We start from the raw sequence: 20,432 nt of genomic DNA, 5'->3' as shown, positions 1-20,432 counted from the left end.
GTCTATTAGTCTGAATGACAGTGTCCTTTGGGTAACAGGAGGTTTTCAGTTTCATGAGGTTCCATCTATTTTTGTTGTTGATTTCTATTTGAATTTATCTGTAATTTCTTGAAAAATGAGGAAGAGGGGGAGGAGGAAAAGGAGGAGGAGGAGGAGTAGGGGGAGGTTAGGGATGATTAGGGAAGTAACTCATAAACACTTTAACAAGAGGAAGACTCCAAGACTTGGGGTACTCCTACACCCTCAACCTCAGATATCTAACTCCCAAACCCAGTTTTCTCTTCTTCAAGATAACCAGAGCAGCAGCAGAGGTACCTAGAGTCACTACTGACATTTTGAACATTGGGAATGGAAGGAGAAAAGTACAAAAATAAAACAACAAAAACAAAGAACTGAGAAGAAAGGAAAAGGAATGAAGAGCCTAGTCCCTGGAGGATGGAGTTGGGCTACAGGAGGTAGAAGTGAGCAAGTATGGGGTTACCCCTTGTCACCATATTCCAAGGCCCCCAAAGCACACCATCATTTTCTCCACAGTCCACTCCCCTATTCCTGAAGCCTCAAGGGTCTAGCCCCAAGTCTTCTAGCTCTTCTTCCAGATACTTCCTCCAGGCTAGCTTCTCCAGTTGTGCTCTCCTGGGCTGGCAGACCTCCTTAGCCTGGATGCCCTGAAGCAGCTCTTTCACCTTTCACCTGCTACAGCTTCTTCCTCACTTTCATAATCTTCTTGGCTTTTTCTGTGGCTGCAACACATTAGAGTCGCATGCATCACAAGCAGCTAGTGCACTCCCCTGGGAGCCTGGGAGAACACTGGGCATTTGGGCTGTGTTTCCCAGAGACACCTTATCAAGAGTCCTGCTCAGGTACTCTGCTTCTTTCTCCTGCTGCTTCCTCCTATTCTTTCTCTTCAGGTGCATGCAGCTGTCTTGGTGGTGCCTGTGGCACCACCTTCATGGAGGAAAGTGTTATGGGTGTGGTAGCCTCAGTATTCAGTCCTTGGGGAAGTTCTGGTTTACTGTTGAAAAACCTAACATAATTGTTTACATTGACAGGTACCTCGTTTGGAACATGTATCCTTTGAACCGCTACTGTCTGTGCCAGGTCCCATTGGGTCTCTTAGTTGAATCAATATACTGGACATGGGTTTTGTCAGTTACCTAGGGATTTGTTTACTTGATAACCCCGTGGTTCCATTCATTAATTAATTGTTGATCTTAGTGCCTATGCTCTCAGTGTCTGTTCAAAAACTTGTATCCTGCACTGATGAGTTCAAGGCTATCCCTCTTTCTCTTCTATCAGGTTCAATACAACTGGCATTATGTCAAGATCTTCAATCCCCTTAGACATGATTTTTGTGGAGGATGTTAAACGTGGATATATTTACATACTTTGACATGCACTCATCCAGGTTCCCCATCACCATTTGCTGAAGATGCTTTATTCCATTGTGTATTTCTGGCTTCTTTACCAAAAATCAGGTGCCCCTAGATGTGTGGATTTATGTCTGGGTCTTCAACTTAATTCCATTGATCAACATATCTGACTTTATACAATACTATGTGTATTTTTATTACTATAACTGTAGGCAAACTTGAAATTTGGAATAGTGAGACCTCCAGCAGTTCTTTTATTGTTCAATATTGTTTTAGCTATCCTGAATTTTTTTTCCATACAAAGTCAAGAAGTATCCTTTCATGGTCTGTGAAGAACAGGGTTGGAATTTTGATGGGGGTATATTGAATTTATAGATTGGTTTTGGGAGGATGGCAATTTTTACTATGTTAATCCTACAGATGCATGAGCATGGAAGATCTTTCCTTCTTCTAATATCTGTTTCAATTACTTTCCTCAAAAACTGAAGTTTTCATCATACAAATCTTTCATTCATTTGCTTAGGGTTTAACCAAAATATTTTACATTTGAAGCTGTTGTGTAAGGTGTTATTTCCCTGATTTCTTTCTCTGTTTGTCATTTGAATATAGGAAGGCTTCTGATTTTTTTCCAACTTTTTTTTATTTGAATTATAAATAGCATTGTTTTACATGACAATCCCATTTCCCTTCTCCCACCCATCCTCCCCTACCTGCCCCCCTCAACTAAAATCGTATCTGTCACATATCTTTTCTGCTCCCCCTGGATGGTGAGGCCTTCCATAGGGTGTCATCAGAGTCTTTCGTTGCCTTTGGGGTAGGGCCTAGGCCCACACCCCTGTGTCTTGGCTCAGGGAGTTTTCCTCTATATGGACTAGGCTCCCAAAGTCCACACCTATGCTAGGGATAAATACTGGGCTTCTACAGGAGGTCCCATAGATTTCTGAGGTTTCCTCACAGAAACCCATATTCCTTGGTTCTGGATCAGTCCCATGCTGGTACTCCAGCTATCAGACTGGGGACTTCTGATTTTTTTAATTATTCTTGTATAGAGCTACTTTGCTGAATGTGTTAGTTTATGTAAGAAGTTCATTGCTGGAAATTTTAAGGTTGTTTATATATACTACTATATCATTTGAATACAATACTTTGACTTATTCATTTCCAATTTTTGTCCAGTTGATCTCCTTGCATTATCTAGCTATGACTTTAAGTACTGTATTGAATGTATATAGAGAGAGTGCACAACTGTATCTTGTTTCTAAGTTTATTGGAATTGCTTTGAGTTTCTCTTTATTTGATTTGATGTTGACTATAGGCATGATATAAATTGCCCTTATTAAGTTTATGTATGTCCCTTGCATTCCTAATCACTCCAGGACTTTTGTAAGGGTATTGTGTTTTGTTAAAGGCCTTTTCTGAATATAATGAGATGATAATGTAGGGTTTTATTTTCAGTTTCTTTATATGGTGCTTTGCATATAGGGTTTTTCATATACTGAACAATATAGCATCTCTGGAATGAAGCTGGATTGATCATGTTGAATGATATTTTTGATGCGTTTTTGGACTCACTCTGCAAGCATTTCATTTAGTATTTTTGCATCTATGTTAATAAGAGAAACTAGTCTGTAATTCTTTCTTTGTTGAGTTTTCATATTGTTGAAATATCAGGATAAATGTGTTCACATTTTTTCAGTTAATTCATATTTATTAATATATTCTATTTGTCTAATACAATAAATTGTTGAAAACTATTATAGATATCATAGTTCTCAAGACTTTGTACATTAGAAACAATATCAACTGAAAGATTTTTTAAGAATTCCTTTTCTAGATCACTTTTCCCCTTTCATTTATAAACCAGAAATTTTTATTTAAAAGGAGGCATTAAATGGTGTCACATTATCGCAGAAGGGCATTTAAGGTAGCCTCTTGACTATTGCTTCGATAATAGTACATTGCTATAGATTTGTTATACTGTGATCTGTAAAATAAAAACACTAAATGAAATATCTCATTAATATTCAAATTAGGTAGAACATATAAATATCAGACATCTATGGAAACCAAATACATTATGTTCCAGATTCAGTCCAAATTCAATTTAAATGTGTTACCATGGAACTTAATGATATGTTGAATTTTAATTGAGAAAACAATGATACTGTCAAATTTGGAGATTGGTTTTTAAATATATATATTCATTTGCTTAGGGTTGAACCAAAATATTTTACATTTGAGCCTATTGTGTAAGGTGTTATTTCCCTTAAACAATACATGAATATATATATATATATATATATATATATATATATATATATATATTCATACTTTATGTGTCTTCGGGGTATAAAAAATGTTCTTTTTTGCCTTTTATTTTTATTCTTATTAGATATTAAGTGCAAAAATAAAAATAAAGCTATGAATCCTTAGGATAGTTAAACTTGAATGAATAATTGATTTTTTTAGGATACTAATACCAGTAAATAAGAGTACTTTTAATTTACAATTTTTGGCATCTACAAATAATAGAAATAAGCTCAAGGGACATGACTAACAATATTTCAGAATATTTGATGGTGCTGTTTCTAAAAGGTTTTCAGGGTTTGATTAGTTCATCTTTACTGTTTATCTAACATAAAATATTTACTAGAAACAAAGTTAATTCTAAGGAATTTGGTAAATGAATGGTTTTCTAAATTATGAAGGCTATTAGAATTTAATGATATAACAAGTAGGCTTATTTTTATTTTCATAATCAAGTCAAATATTGGTAATTTTACAACTAATGACATGCAGACATAAAAGGAAATGACTCAAGCAAATTTCAGAACATACAACTGTAATTTTTCCTCATATTTGTTCTATTTGTTTATGTGTACATGTGTGTAGTGTATGTATCCTTGCATGAAAGTACCTTCTGAGGTCAAGATACTGGATTCCCATAGAGCAAGATTTAAATGTAACTGAAAGTCACTACACATGGGTGTTCCACTAGAATACTCTGCAAGATTAGTAGGCATACAACTGCTGAGCCATCTCTACAGCAAAATAATATTTTATGGGGGAAATGCCTGGGTTTATAAATAATATTTTTCTAAGTATTACACTATGAAGAAATTTGGAAATCTTATGAACATTTACAGTTAGCAGGAAACTAAACATCATCTACTTTCAGATGAATGACCATTTTTCTAATAATAATAACTAGATTCACAACATTTGCAGACATGCCCAAAGTTGCAAGTATTAAAAAATACCAATCATATACATCTTAATTGTTAACTTTTAAAGTTCAAATATCAACATATGAGATATCTTCTAAGTTAAAATAGATACTCAAATTAATTCGAAATAATTTTTATAACTTCATCTATTCGGTAGATAAATTAGTGTTTAATTTTAGTTTCAATATGTTTTAGCTTTGTTGTTAACATTTAAGTTAATTAATTATTTTACTTGGAAGAACAATTTCAGAAAAATTGTTCATATACAAAATTTTTATAATTGTGTCATTTGCAATATCATGAAGTTCAGGTTTTAATGTCATACTGCATTTTTCAGGTTGTCAATTTGTGAGTTTTATAGAAATGATTATGCTATCTATTACAGGGTTACCAAGCTAGAGACATATGGAGTAGCAATGGTTATTTAAACATTTTAGGTGTCATTCAATGCTACTAGTGGGAAAATTTACTGCACTTTAGTAATGGTGACATACATGAAAATTATATTAGCACTATGAATCCTTTTTCACTGTTTTCAATAAATATTCTTTTTTTCATTTTTTATTTTAATTGGAAAGAAGATTGTTTTACATGTCAATTCTAGTTCCCTCTCCTTCCCCTCCTCCCTTAACACCCCCCCCAACTAAAACACTACCTAACACATACCCTTTCTGCTCCCCAGTGAGGGTGAGGCCTTCCATAGGGGGTCTTCAGAGTCTGTTATATCCTTTGGAAGGGCTTAGGCCCTCCCCCATGTGTCTAGGCTGAGGTAGTATCCCTCTATGTAGAATGGGCTCCCAAAGTCTATTCCTATGCTAGTGATCTACTACAAAAGGCCCCATTGACTTTTGAGGTCTCCTCACTGACAGCCTCATTCAAGGGGTCTGGATCAGTCCCATGCTGGTTTCCCAAGAGTTCCCCCTTGTTCATGTCAGCTGTTTCTGTGGGTTTCACCAGGCTGGTCTTGACCTCTTTGCTCATCACTCCTCCTTCTCTGCAACTGGATTCCAGTTCAGGTCAGTGTTTAGTTGTGGGTGTCTTCTTCCACTTCCAGCAGCTGCTGGGTGAAGGCTATAGGATGGCATGTAAGTGAGTCATCAATCTCATTATCAGGGGAGGACATTTATGTAGCCTCTCCTCTTTTGCTTAGATTGTTGGTTGGTGTCATCTTTGTAGGTCTCCAAACATTTCCCTAGTGTCTGATTTCTATGTAAACCGAAAATGCCTCCCTCTATTATGTTATCTCCTTTCTTGATTTCTTCTATTCTTCCCCAGACTCAACCTTTCTGCTCTCTCATGTCCTACTCACCCCTTCTCTTCTCCCCTTCTCATTGTCCTAGTTCCCTCTCCCCTCCCCTCATGTTCCCAATTTCCTCAGGAGATCTTGTTGCTTTCCCCTTCTCCAGGGGACCATGTATGTCCCTCTTTGAGTCTTCCTTATTACCAAGCTTCTCTGGCGGTTTGGATTGTGGTAATCTTTTGCTGTATGTCTAAACTCCATATATGAGTGAGTACACACCCTGTTTGCAATCCCCACCAAAATCCCAGCACAGGTCTTCACAGACCATGAAAGAACAATTCTCAACTTTATATGGAAAAAAGGAAGACCCAGGATAACCAAAACAACCCTCCACAATCAAGGAACATCTGGAGCATCAGCATCCCTGTCTTCATGTTCTATTACAGAGATATTGTCCTGAAAACAGCTTGGTATTAGAACAAAAATAGACAGGTAGACCAATGGAATAGAGTTTAAAACCCTGATATTAACCCACACACCTACAAACACCTGACTTTTGACAAAGAAACTAAATTTATACACTGGAATAAAGAAAGCATTTTCAAGAAATGGTGCTGGTATAAGTGGATTCTGGCATGTAAAAGACTGCAGATATACCCAAGCCTCTCACCATGCACAAAACATAAGTCCAAATGGATCAAAGACCTCAACATATATCCAGCCACACTGAGAACCTATTAAAAGACAAAGTGAGAAACACCCTTGAATTAATTGGTACAAGAGACTGCTTCCTGAACATTACACCACCAGCACAGACATCTGACAGATGGCTGATATCCAAAATATACAACAACTCAAGATGGTAGTCTCAAAAACACCAAACAATCCAATTAAGTGGGGTACAGAACTAAATAGACAATTCTCATTAGATTAATCTAAAATGGCTGAAAGACTCATAAGAAAGTGTTTAACATCCTTAGCCATCAGGGAAATGTAAATCAAAATAACTCTGAGATACCATCTTACTCCCATCAGTATGGCTAAAATCAACAACACCAATGACAGTTTATGCTATAGAGGATGTGGAGAAAGGAGAACACTCCTCCACTGCTGGTGGGGGTGCCAACTTGTATAGCCACTTTGGAAATCAGTATGGTGACTCCCCAGGATAATGGGAATCAGTCTAACAAAGATGCAGCAATTCCACTCTTAGTCATATACCCAAATGAAACATATTCATACAACAAGCACATATGTTGAACTATGTTCATAGCAGCTTTATTTGTAATAGCCAGAACCTGGAAGCATCCAAGATGCCCCTCAACTGAAATGGATAGACAAAATGTGGTACTTTATACAATGGAGTACTACTCAGCAGAAAAATACAATGGAATCTTGAAATTTTCAGGCAAATGGATGAAACTAGAAGAAACCATTCTGAGCAAGGTAACACAATCACAATAAATACTCTTTTAATTGTAAGGAATATCCTTATCAATTGCAACTGTTACATGTAATTTCACTTGACCTACAAGCAGTGAAAGGGAATGAAGATGCTGTCTGTGTACTTTCTAATAAACAGCTAATTGTAGACATATACACAATACTGAAATTTAAAAAGAATTTGAGTCTTCTCTTCAACTGCCAGGTGTATGACTCTGAAGCAAAGGAAGAATATTTAAATTCCTGAATGACAATGAGACCTTGAGGACCTTGGAAATGTAAATTTTGACCTTCCACTGATGTCTGAAGATTTTGTGAAAGCTGCTCCTTGTCGTTTCAGGCTGTCTGTATTGACAGATTTAGGTTTCGCACAACTTTCCATCATATTTCATGTGTGTTGGCAACATTTTCTAAATGAAACTGCATATTATTCTTATAAGCATACTTTTAAATAAGTATGCACATGTTTGCATATACATGCATGTATATATGTGTATATACTAACACACATGATATAATTAAAATTATACTGTATGGAATGATAATACTTCACCAAGAGCCATAGACTAGCTAAAAACGAATTGCAGTTTTAGGAACAGTGATTCTCTTCAAACACCTGGCCAGAAGAAATGCAGGAAACTCCACAAACAATATATGCTGTTGCTTCTGTTTTGGTTGTATCCCAGAGTTTCAAGTTAAGACTCTTTTGCTAAGGAAATCACATACTTCACTCAGGTGTAAGAATTGGTTGAACCCAGGATAGGCTCCAAAGCTATACAGAGAAACCCTGTCTCGGGGGAAAAAAACAAAAACAAAAAGAAAAAGAGTTGGTTGGTTGAACCAAGCTATAACTGATTTGGAAGACTCCACAGTTTGTGTCTATAACTGCTCTAATAAACATTTCATAGGGAAAATGATATAAATATCATTTTTAAAAGATCATGTATGAAAATCACAAACTGTAAAAGATTCAATGAATTTCTCTCAGGGGATGCATTCACTGTTATCAGTTCCTCAAAAGAAATGACTACACATGTTTATTCTTAAAAGGTTCACCAAAAATGTGAATAGCAGTTTCTGTACATGTAATCAGAAAATATCTGCTTAGGGTTCTAATATTATTAAGAAAAATAATTATATCAATAGCCTTGAGAGTCAGATTAATCGAATAAATTAGAATAAATCAACAACATTTAAGCAACATATTTTTTAAAGATGTATGCTAATATTGACTTAGTACTAAAATAATCATACGTTTCTGGCTTTGTCATAAATCATGTGCTATTTGATCAACATAGAGGCTATATTTATACATAATATCTCTAAATATTCCGTTTCCCATGAGAGATATATTATAGATAGTGAGTACATATTGACTCACCCAGTTATTTTCAATTACCGAATAATTGTCAATACTGTTATGGGTTTCTGACAATCACTGGGGCCTACCAGTGTCATTATCAAGTGGTTGTAAATGACAATCAAACACAATCAATATGTGGGAATGATTTTTTTTAATGTAACAATTCATGTTTCATGCTGCTAAGAATATATTTTGAAGAATCACCTGAAAGCAACCTAAACCTTGTTCCTGAATTCCATTATGTTACTTTATTCCATTTATTTCCTGTATGTCCCATCATATTCTAAGCACTGCTTATCATTTTCTTCATAGTTCAGCTAATAAATTCATTTTAGTAATAATTGCAACTATAAACTAATTGCTATACATATGATCATAAATATTTTAGGAATACCTTGTAGGAGATATGACAGTACTTGACTTTAGAAGAACTAAATTTTGTCTGTTAAAAGCTTCCTGTAAATTGTAACTATGTATCACCTAGGTGTTGTTTCATGTAAACTAACTAATATCCATGTCTGTCAGATTCACCAAGTTAATGAAGATATCATAACTTGCAATATATGACTAATAGTTTAGAATAATGTCAGACTCATTGACTTTTGCATTAATGTTGGGGTGTCATTTACCTAATGTCTTCCTTTCATAATGCCTCATGGAAATGAGGAATTGTATGATAAATAAAAGAAGATATAGAACTAGCTTTTATCTTCAGTACAATGTAGTTTACACATTCACACACACACACACACACACACACACACACACACACACACACACAAACCACTTCCTATTTATAATATTTTATTGATTTGAAATAGTCCACTTTCTATAGTTATAACTGAGAGATCAAAGAACAATATATAGGCTAAATAATTTATTAGGTTTTAGTGTTTTACAGAACAAACTATTTTCTATGTGGACATGACTGACAGGTAATTCATTCATGACAAATATTTTCATCTTCAAAAAAAGAAATTCCTAATAACTTCATAAGACTTTTCCAGAATGTAAGTGTTTAATTTTCAGACTCAAGCATACAATAAATACCATACCATAATACTCTATTCTTATATATTTAAAGATATAAATACATATGGAAAGATACAATATTCATTTTATTAAAAAACCCTGTTGTCAATGAAATATTGTCTGTTCCCTTTATCAGACTGTTAACTGAATTTCATATCAGTTCCATATTTGACTGTTTAGAAAACAATATTTTTGTTTTTAATATAAAATTTAATTTGTAGTAATTGAAAATATTTCATATACATTTATAATTAGAAGCAGAGGTATTTTCAAATAAATATATCATGAAACTATTTTGTGCTACATTTAAATGTTAGAATAAAAAACAACAAAAGGAAAAGGTAAATAAAGGAAATAGATATACCCTAACAGTAACCAAATGAGATAATGATAAAAATTCTTCAATAACATTCAACGAGAGTCTAATGTTTAGGTGTTATCCTTTTTTCAGTTTTGTAAGATGTCTCTGACAAACTTATCTTGATAAACCCAGCACATAAATCACTCTCAAAAGCTTCTCATGGAAAGAAAAGAAATCCCAAATAAACTTGATTTTCATTATTTTTGTAGTTTTATAATTATTAAGAGGGCCCCAGTTATCAACAAGACAGGGATATTTTGCCAAACTTTGCAGATATTTGCCAATTGTTCTAGGATAAATCTGCTGTTCAAACACTCTACAGTCAAGGTTGCCTCTAACAGAATTCAATGACAAGACCTTAGCCCCTTCTTTGTTGTTTAAGTACTGAAACAAACTCTTCCAGCAGGTACAAAGATTTCTTCTTTAATAGCATAAGTGGTATTGAAAATCCTACTTTCATTTTGCTACAGGGTTATTTACTGGACATGTAGAAAATGGAATGTTAATCCAACATGAGAATGAAAACATGTTTTAGTAGAATATTTTGGGACATTTAGGGAAAATACCATTAACTTGCATAAAAAAAATAAGAATGTTGGTCAAGATAGTATTTTGGAAACTAAAGACACCTCAAAGCACTTTTCTGACTCCTGACTTTTCAAAATGTATCAATTTAGTAACAAGCTGACAAATGTCATTTGTCAAACAATATAGAGGATGAATATATAACTGACAAATAATAAAACAAATCTGAATATACATGAAGTCTTGCAATGTTAGTAGAATAAAACTCTAAAGGAAATAATTAGAATGGCTATGCTTATAAGTCAGATTAATAGTCATAACAGAAAGTGAATTAGGAATTCATTGAGATCAAGGAATGCTAATTATGTATTTCTGCCACTAAAACATAACTATGTAAAATTAAATTTTAATGATTATTTCAAGAGATTTCCATAAGTAAATTATAATTGTAAAAATGAAAACAAGGCCATCTGCCTACCACCTGAGCCTACCCATCGAAGAAGTGGACCTGCCCAGACAGAAAGGCCCACCCTGAGTCTCACCATAGCTCGTCCTTGTCCCACTCTGCTCTCTGTCCTCTGGCTGCAGCCTGAGGTGAATCTGAGCTCTGCACTGGCCCCAACTTCCCTAATCACCCCCTTTCCTTCTTCCTGAGCCTTCCCCTCAATAGGAGTTGACCTGCCTAGACTAGAAGGCCCACACTGTGTCTGGAAATACCTCACACTTAGTCCCCTGCCAACCCTCTGCCCTTTGCTTGAGGAGATTAAAAAAGAGCAAGAGATGCCACCTGCACCCACTGGAAGAAGGGATGGGAAGACAGCAGAGTACAAACACACTCAACAACAGAAAGACCAATATGACACCACCAGAATCTAGGGACTCCACACCAATAAGAACTGAGAAGCCCAACACAGAGGATGAAGAAGAGATGGACCTTAAAAATTATCTTATGAAGATGATAGAGACCATTAAAGTGTAAATAAAAAATTCCCTTAAAGAAACAGAAGGGAAAAAAGCAAAAAAATACATGAAATGGAGGAAAAGACAAAAGAAAATATTCAAGAAATCAACAAATCTTTTAAAGAATCTGAAGAAAGCCAAGAAAAAACAACCAAACAAGTGAAGAAAACAATTCAAACTGTCCACAGTTTGAAAGCAGAGTAAGAAACAATAAAGAAAACACAGAATGAGGTGATGCAGGCAATAGAAAAGCTGGGTAAATTATCAGGAAACACCAATGGATGTAAAACCAATAGAATCTAAGAGATGGAAGAGAGAATCTCAGGTGTTGAAGACTCACTAGAGGATATAGAGTCATCGACCAAAGAGAATCTCAAGTCCAACAACTCCCTAACACATAATATACAGGAAATATAGGACACTGAAAAGACAAAAGCTAAGAAAAATATGTATAAAAGAAGGTGAAGAAATTCAGCTCAAAGGTACAGAAAACATATACAACCAAATCATAGAAGAAAGCTTCCCCAACCTAAAGAAGGATATGTCTATGAAGGTACAAGAAGCTTAGAGAACTCCAAATAGATTGGACCACAAAAAAAGAAGTCCCCTTACCACATAATTATCAAAACACCAAACTTACAGAACAAAGAAAAAATATTGAGAGAAGCAAAAGTAAAAGGCCAAGTAACATATAAAGGCAAACCTATCCAAATTTCACCGGCCTTCTCAATGGAAAAGTTGAAAGCCAGAATATCCTGGAAAGAAGTTCTACAAACCCTAAAGGAACATGGATGCCACCCCAGAATACTGTATCCAGCAAAGCTTTCAATCACTATAGATAGAGAAAACAAGATATTCCATGACAAAACCAGATTTAAGCAACACATATCCACAAATCCAGCCCTACAGAAACTAATACAAGGAAAACTCCAACCCAACAAAGATAACTACACTCACAAAAATATGGACAATAGATAATCCCAATTACCCAACACCAAAATAAAAAAGGGGGAAAATCCACACATCATAATACCACCAACAACAAATCCAAAACAAAAAAGAATCAACACTCAATGGTCATTATTATCACTCAATGCCAACGGTCTTAACTTGACAGTAAAAAGATACAGGTTAACAGAATGGATACAAAGACAGAATCCATCCTTCTTCTGCATACAAGAAACACATCTCAATTTCAAAGACAGACAGTACCTCAGAGTTTGGAAAAGATTTTCCAATATAATGGACCCAAGAAACAAACTGGTGTAGCAATCCTAATATCTAAAAAATTAGACTTCAAATTAAAATCAATCAAAAAAGATGAAGAAGGGCACTTCATACTCTTCACAGGAAAAGTCAATCAAGATAAAGTCTCAATCCTGAACATCTATGCCCCAAATACGAAGGCAACCACATTTGTAAAAGAAACATTACTAAAGCTCAAATCACACTCTAAACCTCATACATTTGTAATAGGAGACTTCAACACCCCACTCTCACCACTAGATAGGACCAGCTGACAAAACCTTAACAAAGAAATAAAATAACTAACAGAAAAAATACCTTCTTCTCAGTGCCACATTGAACCTTGTCTAAAATTGACTACATACTTAGCAAAATAGCAAACATCCACAGATACAAAAAAAAATGAATTAACCCATTAAATAGAAGCAGTCATCAGAAATCTACCAAAAAACACCAAAAACAAAAACAACAACAACAACAAAAATAAATACAGGGCCAGATGGTTTCCAGTGCAAAATTCTACCAGAAATTGAAAGAAGAGCTAATACCAGTGTTCCTCAAATTGTTACACAATAGCAGCAGAAGGGACATTGCCAAACTCTTTTTACAAGACTACAATTACCTTGGTACCCAATCCACAAAAAGAGACAACAAAAAAAGAGAATTACAGACCAATATCCTTCATGAACATGATGGAAAAATATTCAACAAAATACTGGCAAAATGAATAAAAAAACACAACAGAGAAATCATCCACCATGATCAAGTTGGCTTCATCCCAGGAATACAGGGATAGTTCAACATACAAAAATTCATCAATGTAATCCACCATATAAACAAAATGAATAAGGAACACCAATTGATCATCTCACTAGATGCTGAAAAAGCCTTTGAAATATCCAACATCCCCTCATGATAAAGGACTTGGAGCAATCAGTTACAACAGGAACATACCTAAACATTATAAAAGCAATGTATAGCAAACCAACAGCCAAAATTAAACTAAATGGATAGAAACTCAAAGCGATTCCATTAAAATCAGGAACAAGATAAGGCTGCTCATGCTCTGTATATCTCTTCAATATTGTACTTGAAATTCTAGCTACAACAATAAGACAACAAAGGAGATCAAGGGGGTACAAATTGGAAAGAAAGAACTCAAACATTCACTATTTGAAGATTATATGATTGTTTACATAAGTGACCCAAGAAACTCTACCAGGGAACTCTTACAGCTGATAAACACCTTCAGCAAATTGGCAGGTTACAAGATTAACTCAAAAAAATCAGGAGCCCTCCTATATACAGATGATAAATGCACTGAGAAATAAGTCAGAGAAAATTAACCCTTTACAATAGCAACTAACAACATAAAATATTTGGGGTAATGCTAATGAAAAATTGAAAGATTGGTACAGTAAGAACTTTGAGTCTTTAAAGAATGAAATTAAAGAGGATACCAGAAAATAGAAACGATCTCCCATGCTCATGGATAGGTAAGATCAACATAGAAAAATTGGCAATCTTGCCAAAAGCAATCTACATTTTCAATGCAATTTCCATCAAAATCCCAACACAATTCTTCTTCACAAACCTTGAAAGAACGATACTCAACTTCATACGGAAAAACAAAACCCTAGGATAGCCAAAACAACCCTGTACAATAAAGGAACTTCTGGAAACATCATCATCCCTGACTTCAAGCTCTGTTAAAGAGCCATAGTCCTGAAAACAGCTTGGTATTGGCACAAAAATAGACAGATAGACCAATGAAATGACATTGAAACCTCAATATTAACACACATACCTACGAACACCTGATGTTTGACAAAGAAGCTAAAGTTATACAATGGAAAAGGAAAGCATCTTCAACAAATGGTGCTGGCATAACTAAATACTGGCATGTAAAAGCCAGCAGATAGAAACATATCTATCACCATACACAAGACTTAATTCTAAATGGATCAAAGACTTCAACATAAATGCAGCCACACTTAAACTCTTAGAAGAGTAAGTGGAAGGTACCATTGAACAAATTGGTACAGGACACTGCTTCCTGAACATAACACCAGTAGCACAAACATTGAGATTGACCATTAAGGAACGGGACTTCCTGAAACTGAGAATCTTCTGTAAGGTAAAGGACAGAGTCAGCAAGACCAAATGCCAGCCCACAGAATAGGAAAAGATATTCACCAACCCCACATCTGACAGAGGGCTGAATACCAAAATATACAATGAACTCAAGAAGCTAGTCACGAAAACACCAAACAATGTAATTAAAAGTTGGAATGAAGAGCTAAATAGATAATTCTCAACAGAGGATTCCAAAATGGCTAAAAGACATTTTAGAAAGTGCTCAACACCCTTAGCCTTCAGGAAAATGCAACTCAAAACCATTCTGAGACACCATCCTACTCCTGTGAGAATACCTAAAATCAATAACACCAATGACAATCCTTGCTGGAGAGGATGTGGAGAAAGAGGAACTCTCATCCATTGCTGGTGGGAGTGCAAACTTGTATAACCACTTTGAAAATCAGTATGACAGTTTCTCAGGAAAATAGAAATCATTCTACCTCAAGATCCTGGAATTCCTCTCTTGGGCATATACCCAAATTATGCACATTCATACAATGAGGACATATGTTCAACTATGTTCACAGCAGCATTATTTGCAATAGCCGGAACCAGGAAGCAACCTAGATGTCCCTCAACTAAAAAATGAATAGAGAAATTGTGGTACATTTATACAATGGAGTACTACTCAGTGGAAAAAAACAATGGCATCTTGAAATTTGAAGGAAAATGAATGGAACTAGAAGAACACATCCTGAGTGAGGTAACCTAATCACAAAAAGATAAACATGGTATGTACTCACTCATTTTTGATTTTTTGACATAGAGCAAAGTATTACTAGCCTACATTCCACACATCCAGAGAAACTAGGAAACAAGGAGCATCCTAAGTAGATTATTTTTTTGAGTAATGATTTACTGGGGGACCCATCCCACAGGGAAAGTGGTTTTACCCCTGGGCAGCAGTTCCTGATCTGTAAAACAATGCAGGCTGATCAAGCCAGGATGAGTAATCCTGTAAGTATCATGTCTCCATGGACAGTGCTGTAGTTCTTGCCTGTAGATTCCCACCTTGAGTTCCTACTCTGACTTTCATTAGTTCTAAAAGTTGCAAGACAACATAACTACTTCCCTGCACAAATTGTTATTTTTTTCATGATGTTTTAGCACAACAATAGAAAAGTGACAAAAACACAGTGTTTGGAAATTATCTCATTTATCTTTGGTATTTCAAATGAATTTTAAATACTTAAAATTGAGTCATGTAGGTAAAATTCTGGTAATTTGTAATAAAAACTATTTTACATTTGAAAATTATATTCAATTTTATGTGAATAAAAGGTTGGAAAAGTTTGTATTTTTACTTTTACTATAAATTCTACCTTTTTGTAAACTAGCTTTCAACATATTACACAGTACTGAAAAGTATCAGTTGAAAAACAAATGGTTAAGAAACTTATCAGAACAGAGGAAGCATATAGTTTGTATGATTAGGAACAGTCATTTATTGCCATATTCACCCATAACAATAATGTTTGTAATATAAATGATTATTTTTCTCTGTTCTTTGTTTTGTTTATGTTTGCTGGCAACTTGAAATGTGTTATTTAGCTCTGACTGCCTCAGTTAACCCTCTTCCTGCCTCAAGCTCCTGAGTAGAATTCTATCTGAATGTACAAAGGTTTACAGCATAGCTCAGTTTTTAAGCATTAATAATGGCATCATGTTGATGCTGACAGGAATAGGCATACAGAGCCAAACATACAAGTTATTCAATTCTCTGCTTACTGACATCATTTAGTGGTTATTGGTTGGCAAAATCAAATTTTCTTTATTAAATTAAGTTCATGGTACATCTAAGAGTGAAATCTTAAAATGAGTATTTTTAATACACATCTATTCTAGTCATTTGGTGGTATTTTAGTTATATATAAAAGCAAGACACATTAATAGAAGTCATGACTTAGCAAAGACCATTGATGCTTTACTCGACTGTATAATTATGACCAAAATGCTCAGGATCCTTACAAAATACAAGGCAATACTTCCATCAATTTATAATGAGAATGATCTTCTGAGGTGGAAGAATAGGCAATGACTTCTCTAAATTATGCTACAAATGTATGAATAATATGGAACAGTCAGAACTTGAACTTTCCAGTGGAGATGCCGAGTCACTGCTAAAGTGATATATGGAACTATTAACGGACCTCGGAAAGACTATCTCTGCTTCCTCGTGCCAATAAGCCAAAAGATGAAATGTAACTCACTGTGAAGGACAACAATAAATGTGTCAGAGATGATATGTTAGTCTCAAAAATGAGAAGAAAGTGCACTTTTTTTGAATAGTATATTAATAAAAATGATTAATTCCTGTCTTCCATTCCCTACCACGTCTAGAATAGTAATTTCAATGCATAGAAAATCAGGGGTTTAGGGGAGTTTTGCTCTACATGATGAATTCATTGTAACTAACATCTCATTTTTGGAGACACCAATCATCCATTGAATTCTATTTTGTTGATAAAATCATGTTTACATCATTAATAGGAATGAGGATATCTGACATTTTGTCATTATTATTCGTATGCATAGTATAATGACAGCGAATATAAACTTACTTATAACCTTGAATAAACCACTTTTTGAAATGTAAAATAGACCCAATTTCCATACACTCCAAATCTGATGTGAATATATAAAGATATCTACAACTAATATTTAGTCTTTTTCAATGATTTTAGTAGTGTATGTCTCATTCATTAACAGCTGTATAATGATGGACTACATTATTGTGTATCAATGACTTTAATCATAATAACCTTTAGACTGTAACTACTTTTAACTACAACAAAAAGAGCTGTGAGCAAGATCCAAAGATATGCTGAGATCACCTGATATATTAGTTTGAATCTATAGTAGAAATACGTTATGCAATCAGTATCTTCCTAATACTGAGATGATGTTTATACACAATTGAAGTTTCAAGCTCTAAAAGACATCTGATAAGACTTATTTATTAATGACTGACAATTTCTTAATATAAAAAGAAAATATGCCATAATGGATTACAAACTCATTACAATTCAAGTGAAAATAAAAATGATAAGAAGTCATTATTTTTTATATATCAGGGCAATAAAAGTGTTAAACGACATTAAGTTAGTTATTGGGAAACTTTTCAGGAGGGGGGGATAGCTACTTACATTTTTAAGCTGCCCCAAATGGTTAGTAATATACTATATTTCAATTAACATTTTTTAATAAATTTTCGTTATGTCATTTGCCCCTTTTCCCTTTCCTTCCTTTATCCCTTTATCCCTTTCAACTCTATCCACATTTCATCACACACACACACACACACACACACACACACACACACTAGAAAAATAGACAGAAGGAAAGGGAGAGAAAAGAATATGATCATCAAAAAAGAGGCTAAAACATATCCTTCCATCATCTTTGCAAAATATACTTGTTTCAAGATACTTTGCCTTTACATCAATTCATTCTACTTTTCTTTAAACTAATGTCTTTTAAATGTATAGTTTTAATTGATAAATAATAGCTATGTATGTTTATGGACTAAAATATCAATTAATATTCAAATACCTTGTTGAAAAAAAATTTTTTTGGTTTTTCGAGATAGGGTTTCTTTGTGTAGCTTTGGAGCCTATCCTGGCAGTCACTCTGGAAACCAGGCTGGTCTTGAACTCTCAGAGATCTGCCTGTCTCTGCCTTCCAAGTGCTGGGATTAATGGAGTGTGCTACCAATGCTTGGCCCTTGTTGAAATTTAATCAAACTAATAAATGCAAATAATACACATATCATATATATGCAAATATATTTTATAAATATTTTTGCTTGAAAAAAATTAAAATACAGCATTTTAACAATTTGAATTATATAGTAAAACTTGGTGACAACAGTCACCATAATTTATCACTAACAGTATACAGCCATGAAAATTTTGAGCGATTTTAACATTTTAGTTGTTGTCTCCACTAGATAATAGTCTCATTAGACCCAATTTTCTAGTAAATTTAAAAAACTGAAACAAATATTTGAATTATGAGGTTTTAAGCAAAATATGCAAAAGGATAAAGATAGAAAAATAAAATTGTTTCCACCAAGTAGATACAAATGTGAAGATAAATATGCTTACATTTGGCAAATTTTCAGTGATTCACACAAGGTCATTAATATTGCTTAAGGTTCTTTTTCATTTTTCTTAAAAAAAATTTCTCTATCTTTAATTGAACATCCTGTAAGTTTGGGGTAAAAATTTTGTTTCAGATTAACTATGCTTATAGTGAGGGCTAGGTCATGAATTTTGGCAGCTTAAGTGTTATAGATTTTGGAGAGAAGATGCTGTTTCAGGGCTCACACTTTAAAATGCTTAGATCATTTATGTGCATCTGGTCCATGTTAATTTTATCAATGAGCTCACTCTTTTTCTGTGTCATTTTATGCAGAAATATAAAACTTTCTCACACAAGTGTTCAGATGGTTTATATAGTTTCCCAGGTTCCTTGTTCCTCAAGAGAAGTGAACCAGGAGTTTCCAAAAATTAATATTAGAAAATTCCTTAACAATTCCGCATCATAGACATTCAGTGTGTTCACTTCTATCAGTACCAGTCACCATTGTAGGCCGGAAGCACAAAAAGATTTTAGAAGCATAATAAATCTGGCTCTATTATCAAAAATTATTAAGCAGTAGAAATACCTTTCTTAGGTTTCTGTTACTGTGAAGAGATACCATGACCACAGCAACTCATAAAGAAAAATATTTAATTGGGGCTGGCTTACAGTTCCAAGGTTTAGTTCAATATTATAATAGGAGGAAGCCTGGCAGCATTCAGGCAGACATGGCCCTAGAGAGGTGACTGAGTGTTCTACATCTGGAATGGCTAGGCAGCAGGAAGAAAAAGAGACTCTCAGCATGGCTTAGGTTTCTAAAATTGTTTCTTTTTTGGTTTTGGAGACAAGGTTTTTCTGTGTAGCTTTGGAGCCTGTCCTGGAACTCACTCTGCAGACCAGACTGGTCTTGAACTCATAGAGGTACACCTGAGTTGGCCTCCCAAGTGCTGGGATTAAAGGCATGTGACACTACTGCCCAGTGAGCTTCTAAAATCTTAAAACCCACTGCCAGAGACACACTACCTTCAGAAAGGACAATCCCTATAAGGATATGGGAACCATTTTCACTAAAACAACCACCGGAAACAACAGACAAAATCACAGTTTTTCATTCCATTTTCTTTGTATGTGACTTGCCACCAAAAGGTGCTGAACACATTTATTGTAGGTCTTCCTACTTCAAATAATGTAATAAAGAAAGTCAATATCTATAGTTATTGACTGATTCCAAATCCAGTCAATTTTACAATCAACATTCTTAATCACAGAGATTCTGGGAGGAGTTCCAGGGAAAATGGTGTTTGTTTATACGATTATAATACATTGAATATATATATTCATTGTATATATATATTATATATATAATGATATATATTATATATATATTCAATGATTATAATTCATTGAATATATATATATATATAATATATATATATATATTGGA

The 20,432-nt window shown here is 34.4% G+C and overlaps 1 pseudogene; it reads right to left on the bottom strand.

Annotated features, from left to right (window-relative positions):
• Window positions 1-557: 557 nt before the first annotated feature.
• On the bottom strand, window positions 558-5,021 carry LOC100767509 (annotated as a pseudogene).
• Between the last annotated feature and the right edge of the window lie 15,411 nt (window positions 5,022-20,432).

This window comes from Cricetulus griseus, assembly GCF_003668045.3.
Source record: "Cricetulus griseus strain 17A/GY chromosome 1 unlocalized genomic scaffold, alternate assembly CriGri-PICRH-1.0 chr1_1, whole genome shotgun sequence".
NCBI classification, from domain to species: domain Eukaryota; kingdom Metazoa; phylum Chordata; class Mammalia; order Rodentia; family Cricetidae; genus Cricetulus; species Cricetulus griseus.
Note: the sequence above shows the minus strand (reverse complement) of the source record. Positions and strands in the feature narration are given on the sequence as shown.